Source organism: Carlito syrichta, unplaced genomic scaffold, assembly GCF_000164805.1.
Source record: "Carlito syrichta isolate Samal-C Ts95f unplaced genomic scaffold, Tarsius_syrichta-2.0.1 Scaffold307096, whole genome shotgun sequence".
In the NCBI taxonomy this organism is placed as follows: Eukaryota; Metazoa; Chordata; class Mammalia; order Primates; family Tarsiidae; genus Carlito; species Carlito syrichta.
In genome coordinates, this window is record NW_007251192.1 from 71,397 (window position 1) to 81,893 (window position 10,497).

At 46.1% G+C, this 10,497-nt stretch overlaps 1 pseudogene; it reads left to right on the forward strand.

Moving 5' to 3' along the window:
* Positions 1 to 442: 442 nt before the first annotated feature.
* LOC103266226 lies at positions 443 to 1,876 on the forward strand (annotated as a pseudogene).
* Positions 1,877 to 10,497: the final 8,621 nt, after the last annotated feature.

The following is a 10,497-nucleotide window of genomic DNA, read 5'->3' on the forward strand; positions in this document are numbered from 1 at the left end:
AGGAAAGAAAATGAGACTGGAGAGACAAGCAGGTACAGGTGAGGCCAGCCTGGGGAGCCAGGCTAGTGACCTTTTATCATTTTGGAGCCACCAAAATGTTTTAAGAGGAAAAGAGGCCAGGTCAGTTGTGCAACGTGGAAAAAGAATAAGATTAGAGATAAGAGGATCAGCTAAGGTTTTTGCAAGTAGGCTCTATGAGCCTCAGTTTCCTCCTCAGTAAAATGGGTATAACGCTGTAATTCTTACCTACAATCATTTCAATGAACCTGTAAAGAGATGCTTACGTAGTTCAATAACTAAGATGGAGGTGAGGGTGTTAAGGTCCCCAAACCTTCACTTGAGTGGCTAGAGGCTTTCCTGTGGCTCCTGGGGACAACCTGCAGATGGCAAGTGCCTTCATTTTGGAGAGCAGCCCAGTGAGAATGCTGCCTTCTCTGGCTGCATGGAGCACCAGCCTCACATTCATCAAGCATTCAACATCCCCCCCCCGCCCCAGCAGCTGCTTTATGTGGGCTCAGAGAATGGGCCCATCTATTTCACAACACTCTTGGGAGATCCTTGCTCTCTTCCAGGATTTCCTAAAAAGGTCAAGCCTGGCTGCACCGGGGAAGGGAACCAGGAAGCCACAGCCCCTTCCCATCTGGCAGCCTGGGCTGTGGACCCACAAGGCTGCCGGGAGATGTAGCGTTTTTCCTCTCCTTGTGGAGCAGAGGAATGAGCAGAAAATGGACCTGGGTTCCTTTCCAGGCTGCTCAGGAAAAGATCTGGAGATGCATCTGAGGGAACCGGGGTTGGAGTGAAACCTTCGGACGGGACTCCAAAGCCCCAGTGCCCCAGCCCTGAGCACCTGCCTGCCCAGTGGTTTCTGCCCTGGTTAGAATGCACTTTGATTTCCCCTCTGTGGCTTTTCCCTGAAGCAACTGGGGATATCTGGTCTACTCCACAGGAGGTGGAAGTGCAGGGAGCAGAGGAAAGAAGACAAGGAAGAAGGCGGCCAAGGGGTGCGCGAGTAAAGACAGACCGCATGTGCAGGTGGGCACCTCGCCCAGTGCATGGCCTCTGAATCGTGTATCTGGAAGTCTCTATGTGTGCACACAACTGAGGGCAGTGCGTGTGCAGCGCGTGGGCGGGGGTACCAGCAAACTGCTTAGAGAATCCTGGAAGGTGAAACCCCACTGCAGGTCTAGACCTGTGGTTTTAAAATGTGTTCTGCATCGCGAAGATGTCCCCCGCGCCGTGCAAAGCTGCCCCAGGGTGACTTTTGTGCTGGCGCTAAGAGGGCGACTGAGGAGCCTTCTCTTACGACCTCGATGGAGTGGGACACGCGGGTGGTGAAAGGGTCCTCGCCGCTCGGCCCCGCGGGGCCGAGGACGGAGGAACCGGCCACCGGCCTGCAGCTGCCGTCGTGGCTGCAGCCCGAGAGGTGCGCCGTGTTCCAGTGCGCGCGGGGCCACGCCGTGCTCGCCCACTCGTGCACCTTGCCTGGGACCTGTCGCGGTCCCTCGGGGCCGTGGTCTTCTCCAGAGTAACAAATAGTGTGGTTTTGGAAGCGCCTTTCCAAGTTGGCATTGAAGGTTCGCTCAAAGGCGGTACTTACAGCCTTTTATTCCGTGGTTCCTGTGGAATTCCCATCGGTTTCCATCTGTATTCTACTCATGCTGCCCTGGCTCCCTTGAGAGGTCACTTCTGCCTTTCCAGTGACAAAATGCTGTGCTATCTCTTAAAAACAAAAGCCATAGTAAACACATCTGAGATGGATATTCACAATGTGCCTCTACCGGAAAAGATTGCAGAGCTGAAAGAGAAGATAGTGCTAATGCATACTCGCTTAGATTCACTAATGAAGATACTGAATGAAGCGACTCCAGGAAACTGACCCAGAACCAAGCAAGGCCTGAGTGTCAGTTCAGACTTGATTGTTACCTTCTGCAAGTACTCTTTGGTCCTTTTTTTTTTTTTTTTTTGAGTTGGAGTCTCGCTCTGTCACCCAGACTGGAGTGTAGTGGCCCGCTCCCGGCCACCGCAGCCTCGACCTGCTGGGCTCCGGCAATCCTTCCGCCTCAGCCTTCTGAGTAGCTGGAACTACAGGCGTGTGCTACCATGCCCGGCTAATTTTTTGATTTATTGTAGAGATGAGGTCTCGCTGCCCAGGCGGGTCTCGAACCCGCGGGCTCAGGCAATCCACTCACCTCAGCCTCCCAAAGGCTCAGGATTACAGGCTGAGCCTCTGAGCCTGGCTTCTGTTTGGTCCTTTCTTTAAAAAGACTGACTTCAAAAATGGGGTCAAATGTGGTTTATGTTTACCTCTAGATCTCTAAATGATTTGTGAAGCTGTCTTTAAATGAGTCTTCTGTTCAAGTTTTAAAACTATTTGCCTTAAGAACTTATTTTTGCTTCTTATAATTTCATAAAGGTTATCTCCGAAAACATCTTTGACTGTAAATTTAAGAATCAGGATGCACTGTTACATGGTTGGTCTGAAAATAGAATTGGGCTTAATGTTGGGTACTGTTAATAGTATTCCTGCATGGAGCAACTGTTATGAATACTGATCATTTTTTTCTTATGTAAAATATAGATACATAATATTCTATAGGTAATACTTAATAAATTGACTGAATAATAAAAAAATTAAAAAATAAAATGTGTTCTGCAGACTTCTTGGAGACATCTAAGGGCAGGAGGCCCAGTAGAGAAGGCTGCCGGTGGGGAGAGGGGCTGCCCCACACTAACCATAGTACTCCTGGGTTTATCTATTGGTCTTCCCAGTGAGCTTTTGAAAAAACACTTTTTATTTTTAAAATACTTTGGGGCCAGGCGCAGTGGCTCAGCCTGTAATCCCAGCACTTTGGGAAGCCGAGGTGAGAGGATTGCCTGAGCCCGGGGGTTCGAGACCAACCTTGGCAACTTGGTGAGACCTCGCCTCTAAAGTAAATCACAAAAAAACTAGCCAGGCATGGTGGCATATGTCTGTAGATCCAGCTACCTGGAAGGCCGAGGCGGAAGGATCACCTAAGCCCAGTAGATCGAGGCTGCGGTGGCCGTGAATGTGCCACTGCACTCCAGCCTGGTCAAAAAGAGTGAGACTCCAACTCAAAAAAAAAAAAAATGCTTTGGAAGAAGAAGTGACTTCCCATCCAACCTCCCCATTCGTCAATGAAGAAACTAAAGCTCAAAGGAAGGAAGCGACTTCCCCAAGGTCATGAAGGAACAAGCCAGAATTGAATCCCAGGTCTTCTAACCCCAAGTGAGTGACGGCCCCCTGTTTATCTTGTGTCTCTTGGCCAGCATGGCTGTAGAGGTGGGGGTGGTTGAAGGGTGCCCTCTGCCCAGCCTCACCCAGCAGGACCCCCAGGCAACCCAATCCTGCGGCACACGAGGCAAGGCCTCCCTCCCCGGAAGTTTCTCTTCTTGTTCCCTGATCCTCAGCAACTCCTCAGACCTCTGATTTAAGGCATTAAAGACCTCGTTGGATTCCTCGTGTGAGCTGGGTGCCCCTGCTGCTGCTAGGCCTAAATGGGCTCTCATTAGCCCTGGCAGGGAGCTTGGGCATGGGACACAGGACACATCTGTTTTGGTGAGTGGAAGGATGGTCAGCCCCAAGAGTACCAAGAGTATGCAGGTGGAGAATCCGAGCTCCAGAGAGAGTGCCAGAAGGAGAGAGCCAGATGGTGAGAGCCAGGAGCCCATGCTGGGCACTGACGCAGGCAACGCTGCAGGGCCGAGAGGCCTTCCTGCCTCAAGCGTGGCATCCCAGTGGAAGAATTTGCCCGGTGAAGGGCAGACCGGACTTGCACACCTGGCAGGAAGGGCAGAGAGGCACCAAGGCTTAGGGAATGCTCTGGAGAGAGAGGCAGGGGAGGTAACACCCTGGGTTGGAAACAAAAGGGCTCACCTCTGAGACAGCCCAGGCTACAGGCGGAGGTTTGACACTTGCTCTGCCGTTACCACCTGGGACCCTGCAGGTTTTTCTTTGCCTATCCAAGCCTGTGTCCCCCTTTCTGAGGGAAAGATCAGGAGATCTGCTTCCATTTTTACTGATGTATTTCATAATGGCTTAGTGGGCAGAAAAATCAGACCAGGTTTGAATCCTGACTTTGCTATTTTAGAGTCGTGTGTCTCTGGGCTATCCGCATGACCTCTCTGAGTTTCAGTTTCCTCGTGTAAAATTGAAAAGGCAGAAAGAACACTTTTCGGAGGCATGTGTTGGGATAATGCGTGTAAATGAGCACATGTGGATCAACTGGGGATTCCTTGATGATTTGTGAAAGAGTGAAATTGTTTACTGACTCACACAACCAAATCAAAATGAAATCAAAACAAGTTCTCACAAAAAGTTTAAGCCAGGCATGCTGACCAAACAGAAAAAAAAGTTAAAGCAGTTGCACAGAAAGAATCAAAAGTGAATTCATCAGAAAAGATATGAGGTCGTCAAAGACGCAGCACAAATTCTGCCGAAACCAGAGTACTCAAACCAGAAGGACATTTGCCTCTTACCAGAAAGGGCTTGCCAAAAAAGACAAATAGTCCCAAGAAGAATACAGGTTTCTTTAAGGCAGCCTTATAACCAAAACAGATCTCAAATAGAGTCAAAAGAACTCACCAAAAGGAGAGAGTCTGAGAATCCAAGAGGAAATTCACCAGGGCAGAAAAAGCAACTCAGCAGAAGCAGAGTTCAAAGGGCTCAGCCTCCACTACACTGGATGCCAGGGTCACCTCTTCTTCCAAGATGGCACCTTCTTGTTGCATCCTTATATGGTGGAAGAGATGGAAGGCCAAAAAGGAGCCTCACTAGCTCCCTCCCTGCTCCTACAAGGTTGCTAATCCCATTCATGGGGAGATCCTAAAGGTCCCAGCTCTTAATTCTGTTGCATTGAGGATGAAGTTTCAGCATGAATTTTGGAAGGGACACAAATATTCAGATCATAGCAGATGATAAATTTTGTGTCATGTGTATTTTATCACAATTCCTAAAAAGAAGAAAAGAATAGTACAAGGAACCTCCAGTTACCTCTCACCCAACTTCAAAGTTGCCAACACATGGCCAATCTTGTTTCATCTTGACCCCTCCCTGACTCTTTTCCAGACAGAAGATCCAAAGGATTCCAAGACTGGATATTGACATTAAGGTTGCATTTCTGGGTGCAATCTCTAGTCATTTCTAGTGTTCCTCAGAATTCTTCTAAATTCAGACAAACACAGAAATAACTTTCAATAACTCAAAAGATCAGTCATTTAGCCTTAATTTGGAGGACTCTGTTCTAGCTGGACATCGACACCAAAAATCCTGGCATGGGTTGGGCATCCCACACCTGCACCACCAATTTAATAATCCAGAACAGCTACACCATCCCACCTAGGGGTGAGGTAAAGAAAACAATCACTTTAAGGAGTTAGAATTCTCAGAAAGTATTTTTTTTTTGGAGTCGGGGTCTCACGCTGGCACCCAGGCTAGAGTGCAGTGGCACAATCACGGCTCTTCGCAGCTTCAAACTCCTGGGCTCAAGCAATCCTCCCTCTTTAGTCTCCCAAGTAGCTGAGACTACAAAAACGCACCACGATGCCTGGCTAATTTTTTAATTTTTTTGTAGAGTTGAGGTCTCACTATGTTGTGTAGGCAGGTTGGTCTTGAACTCCTAAGCTCAAGTGATCCTCCCACCTCGGCCTCCCAAAGTGCTAGGATTACAGGCATGAGTCACCTTGCCCAGCCTCCAAAATTGTTTATATTATTTTTTCTTTAAAAACATTTAGTTCAAAACAACAAGAACCCTCAGAGCATTCCCATTTGAAACTGTCATTCTAAAGAATTAGAAGCTGGCCCCTGTCAAGATATAAAAAGACATGACTGACTAATATGTGAAAGATGCCAATCTGAAAAAGCTACAGTATAATTCCAACTATAGAACATTCTAGAAAAGACCAATCTATGGAAACAGTAAAAAGATCAGTGGTTGCCAGGGGTGGGAAGAGAAGGGGGTTGAACAGATGGAGCAAAGAGGGTTTTTAGGACTATGACACTACTCTGTATGGTGGATATATGACATTAAACATTTGTCTGAACCCATAGAATGTACAATGCCAAGAGTGAACCCTAATGTAAACTAGGGTCTCCGGGTAATAACGATGTATCCGTGAAGGTTCATTGATTGCAACAAATGCACCACTCTGACAGTGGGAAAGCCTGTGCAGGGACAGAGAGCATATGAGAAATCTCTGTACTTTCTGCTCAATGTTGCCGTGAACCTACAACCTCTTAACAAAACAAAGTCTGTGTTTTCAAAAAGCTGATTCATACTCAACTATCTGGCAGGTGGCAAAGGGGTCTTTGATGCAATTGTGTTTATTCAAGAGCATTTGGGAAACTCTTCATATTTTCTAGTGAATATGGAAAACTAGATTCTCCCCTGACTGGGACAGTAAAGAAAATAATAAGAAAAAAGTGGATTCACCCTCCAATCAATTTCACCACAAAAATTGTTTGGATCAAGTATCTAATTTGCTTTTCCCAGTCTTGAAGGAACTATTTTTTTTTTCTTCTTTATAGTATTTTAAAGATGTGGAATACAAGGCAGGATTAGGTAAAGAAGTCGTCTATGTACAGGTGAAGTCTGGACCCCCAACTGGTCCTCACCTCCCCTGGCTTAGGATCAGGTACCCTTAGTGGTGCTCCCTGCCTCACTCCCCATGGCAGCGTCCTGCTACTGCTGATCGCTCTCTTGTAGTATCATGATAAATGCTCAGGACCCACTTATGAGGGAGATCATGGGGTATTCAGTTCTTTGTTTCTGTAAGAGCCCACCGAGTATGATGGACTATTATGTACATTGGAGTAAGCAGCCAATTCTTGATTATAACCCCAAAAGCATATGCCATAAAAGATAAGATAGACAAGTGGGGCCTCATCAAACTGAAAAGCTTCTGCACAGCAGGAGAAAAAAAACATCGAGAGAGTAGGGAGATAACCCACAGAATGTGAAAAAAATATTTGAGGAAACTATTTTGAAATTACCCCATTTATAAATTAAACTAGGGTTCCTCCTAGCCCCTTCCCCTCCTCAACTAGCATGATCTCTTGGGTCAAAGAAGATGACCCAAAACCAAAACTTCCAATCAGTCAAAAACATTTCCTCTCCTCCCTACAATACAGTAGCTTTTTTAGAAGTATTAGGGAGGAATTCTTAAAAGGAAAAAGGGCTCACATTCAAACATACGTTAATGTATCACGGAAAGTGTCTGACACATGTCAATAGAAGAGCAAATAGTGTAATGAACCCCCAGTTACCTATCAGTCACCTTTGAAATTATCAGCACATAGCAATTGTTTCACCTCTAGCCCCACCCCCTTTCACACCCCAGATTATTTTGTGGCACATCCCAGACAGCATTTCATTCAGTACACATCTCTGAAGGGTAAGGATCCTTGTATGAACATAAGCACCACATAATTATAACTAAGAAAAATTAATAACTCTGTAATGTCAAATATCCAATTGTTCAAATTTTCCCAATAAACATCTATGTTTTAAACGTTTCCTTACGGATGAAGCAGCCCACAACTTTTTTAGCAGGTTGTTGGCTTTTCCGGCTGCCTTTCTGTACTATCTCCTCCTGTGATTTGCTGAGACATCACATGACTGCACGGCCTGTTAAATGTTGAAGATCTTCATGAGCAAATTTTCACTGCTGGCTTTTGGCTGTCTAATTCTCTTCGGAATGTTACCCTATGTTTCTTCTTATTTCCTAATTAGAAAAGAAACACATTTCTAATGGCATTGCCTTTCATTTTCTTGTCTTCCTTATATCAACTGTCAACCTTCATTTCCTCTCTAACTGGACAATTCATTTTTACGACTGTACTTTTCTGACTCACTTTTTTTTTTCATAGACAGAATTTTGCCTCATCACCCAGGCTGGAGTGCAATGATGTGATCACAGCTCACTGCAGCCTCCAACTCCTGGGCTCAAGCCATCCTCCCACCTCAGCCTCCAAAGTAGCTGGGACTGCAGGTGTGCACCACCACACCCAGCTAACTTTTTTTAAGTATTTTTTTTGTAAAGATGGGGTATCACTGTGCTGCCCAAAATGATCTCAAACTTGTGGGCTCAAATGATCCATCTCGGCCTCCCAAAATGCTAGGATTGGAGCCGGGAGACAGCACACCCAACCCCTGACTCACTTTTTTAGGGCACTCCACAAAGCTCGTAGTTCTGGACATTAATTCATTTGGTAAATACTAACTGGAGGCCTACATGGTCCCTGACTTGGTGAAGTTTACATTCTAACATCAATGCAGCTCCTGACGGCACTAGAGAAACAGCCCTCACTACTGGTCCATCAACTCACCAAACGTCAGTTGTCAAAATGTGCACTAGAGGGCGCCGCTCTCCTACTGGCATCTGCTACAAACTATCTGGTGTAACTGCGCACCTCAAATAACATTTCAGCCTGCTTAGGTTCTCCATGCCCATCCACGTGGTCCACCAAATGAAGAGCCTCACTACTTGCACATTAAAAAACGAAATAGGCCGGGCGTAGTGACTCACGCCTGTAATCACAACTCTTTGAAAGGCCGAGGAAGGAGGATTACTTGAGCCCAAGGAGTTGAGGCCAGCCAAACACCATAATGAGACCTAGTCTCTACACGAGTGAAAAAATGGGTCATGAGTGTTGACACGCACCTGCAGTCCCAGCTGTTCGGGAGGCTGAGGCAGAAGGATCCATCACCTGAGCCCAGAAATTCGATGCTGCGGTGAGCTGTGATTGTGCCACTGCCCTCCAGCCTGGGTGGTAGCGTGAGACCCTGACAGGAAGGGAGGGAGGGAAGAAAAGAAAAATTCAATTTATTGGATGCAAAGACCAAAATGGTATAACTGCCCTAAACAGGTTTATTTTCCATTAGACACTGTAAGCAATCTTGGTCTGGTAAAATTATGAAAATGTTGAAGGCTATTTTCATTCCAAAATATCAAATGAAAACTGCAGGATCGAAATCAATATATCTTTAATTAAATGTCTACAAAGTGTAACTATCAACTTTGCTAACTGCGAAATGTAGACTCAAAACTACTTCCACACATTTGAAAAATTAGTAGGTTTGACTTTCTCATATTATAAAACTGCCTGAGTAGTCTCCACAATGCCCAAGGAAACAGAGCCAGTTAACAGGGCAAACAGTTCTTTTGCACCTGAAAGTGTGTCCGTGTTGTTCACAGCAGTGGGGAGACAGAGTCCTGCGGCCCTGGGCACTCGCATTTGAGTGGGGGGGGAAGATGAACACGCAAACACGTGAATAAACAAGGCAATGTCCGTGATCAGTTCTGGGGGGAAATAAAACCAGGCTACACATGAAAGAGAAAGGGGTGCTTATTTAGAGAGGGTGTTTAGACAAGGCCTCTTGCCTTGCTAATACCTAAGTGACAAGAGAGAACCCTAGGAGGATCTGGAAGCAGAATATTCCACACAGAGGGAACAAGACAAAGGTGCAACCTATGACCAGTGTGCGTTTTGTTGTTGCTGTTGGTTTTTGGTTTTTGGGGGGGGGTTTGAGTCGGGGTCTCCCCCATCACCCAGGCTAGAGTGTAGTGTAATGATCACAGCTCACTGCAGCCCCGATCACTTGGGTTCAGGAATTCTTCTTCCTCAGCCTCCCAAGAAGCTGAAACTATAGGTGCACACCACCATGCCTGGCTAAATTTTTTTTTTTTGTAGAGATAAGATCATACCATGTTACCCAGACTGGTCTCGAACTCCTGGGCTCAAGCAATTCTCCCACCTGGGCCTCCTAAAGTGCTGGGATTACAAGCATGAGCCACCGCACCTGGTCCAATGTGGGTCTTTAAAGGATAAAAAAGAACAGGAAGGATACAATGTGATGAGGAAGGGGAGAAGTGCATAGGAGCAGAAGACAGCCATACTCACAGAAAGGAGGTTGGCTTGTTTTTTGTTTTGTTTCTTTTGTATTCTGCTTTCATTAAAATGAATTAAATGTTAGGTGCTTTTTCTGCATCTATTGAGATAATCATGTTTTCTCACCACTAAGCTGCTGATGTGGTTTTTCTGATGTTGAACCACCCTTATGTTGGCAGGATAACACCTTCTGGGTCATGTTATACTTTTATTTTTTTTTAATTTTTATTTTTTGAGTTGGGGTCTCACTCTGTTGCCCAGACTGGAGTGCAGTGGCCGCTCCCGGCCACCGCAGCCTTGACCTGCTGGGCTCCAGCACTCCTTCTGCCTCAGCCTTCCAAGTAGCTGGAACTACAGGCGTGCGCTACCACACCCAGCTAATTTTTTGGTTTATTGTAGAGATGAGGTCTCACCAAGTTGTCCAGGTGGGTCTCAAACCCACGGGCTCAGGCAATCCACTCACCTCAGCCTCCCAAGGCACAGGATTACAGGCTGAGTCACCGAGTCCGGCTATGTTATACTTTTAAATATATGTCTGGGCTTAACTGGCTAATATTTTATTTTGGATTTTTGCGATTCTGTTTTTAAAT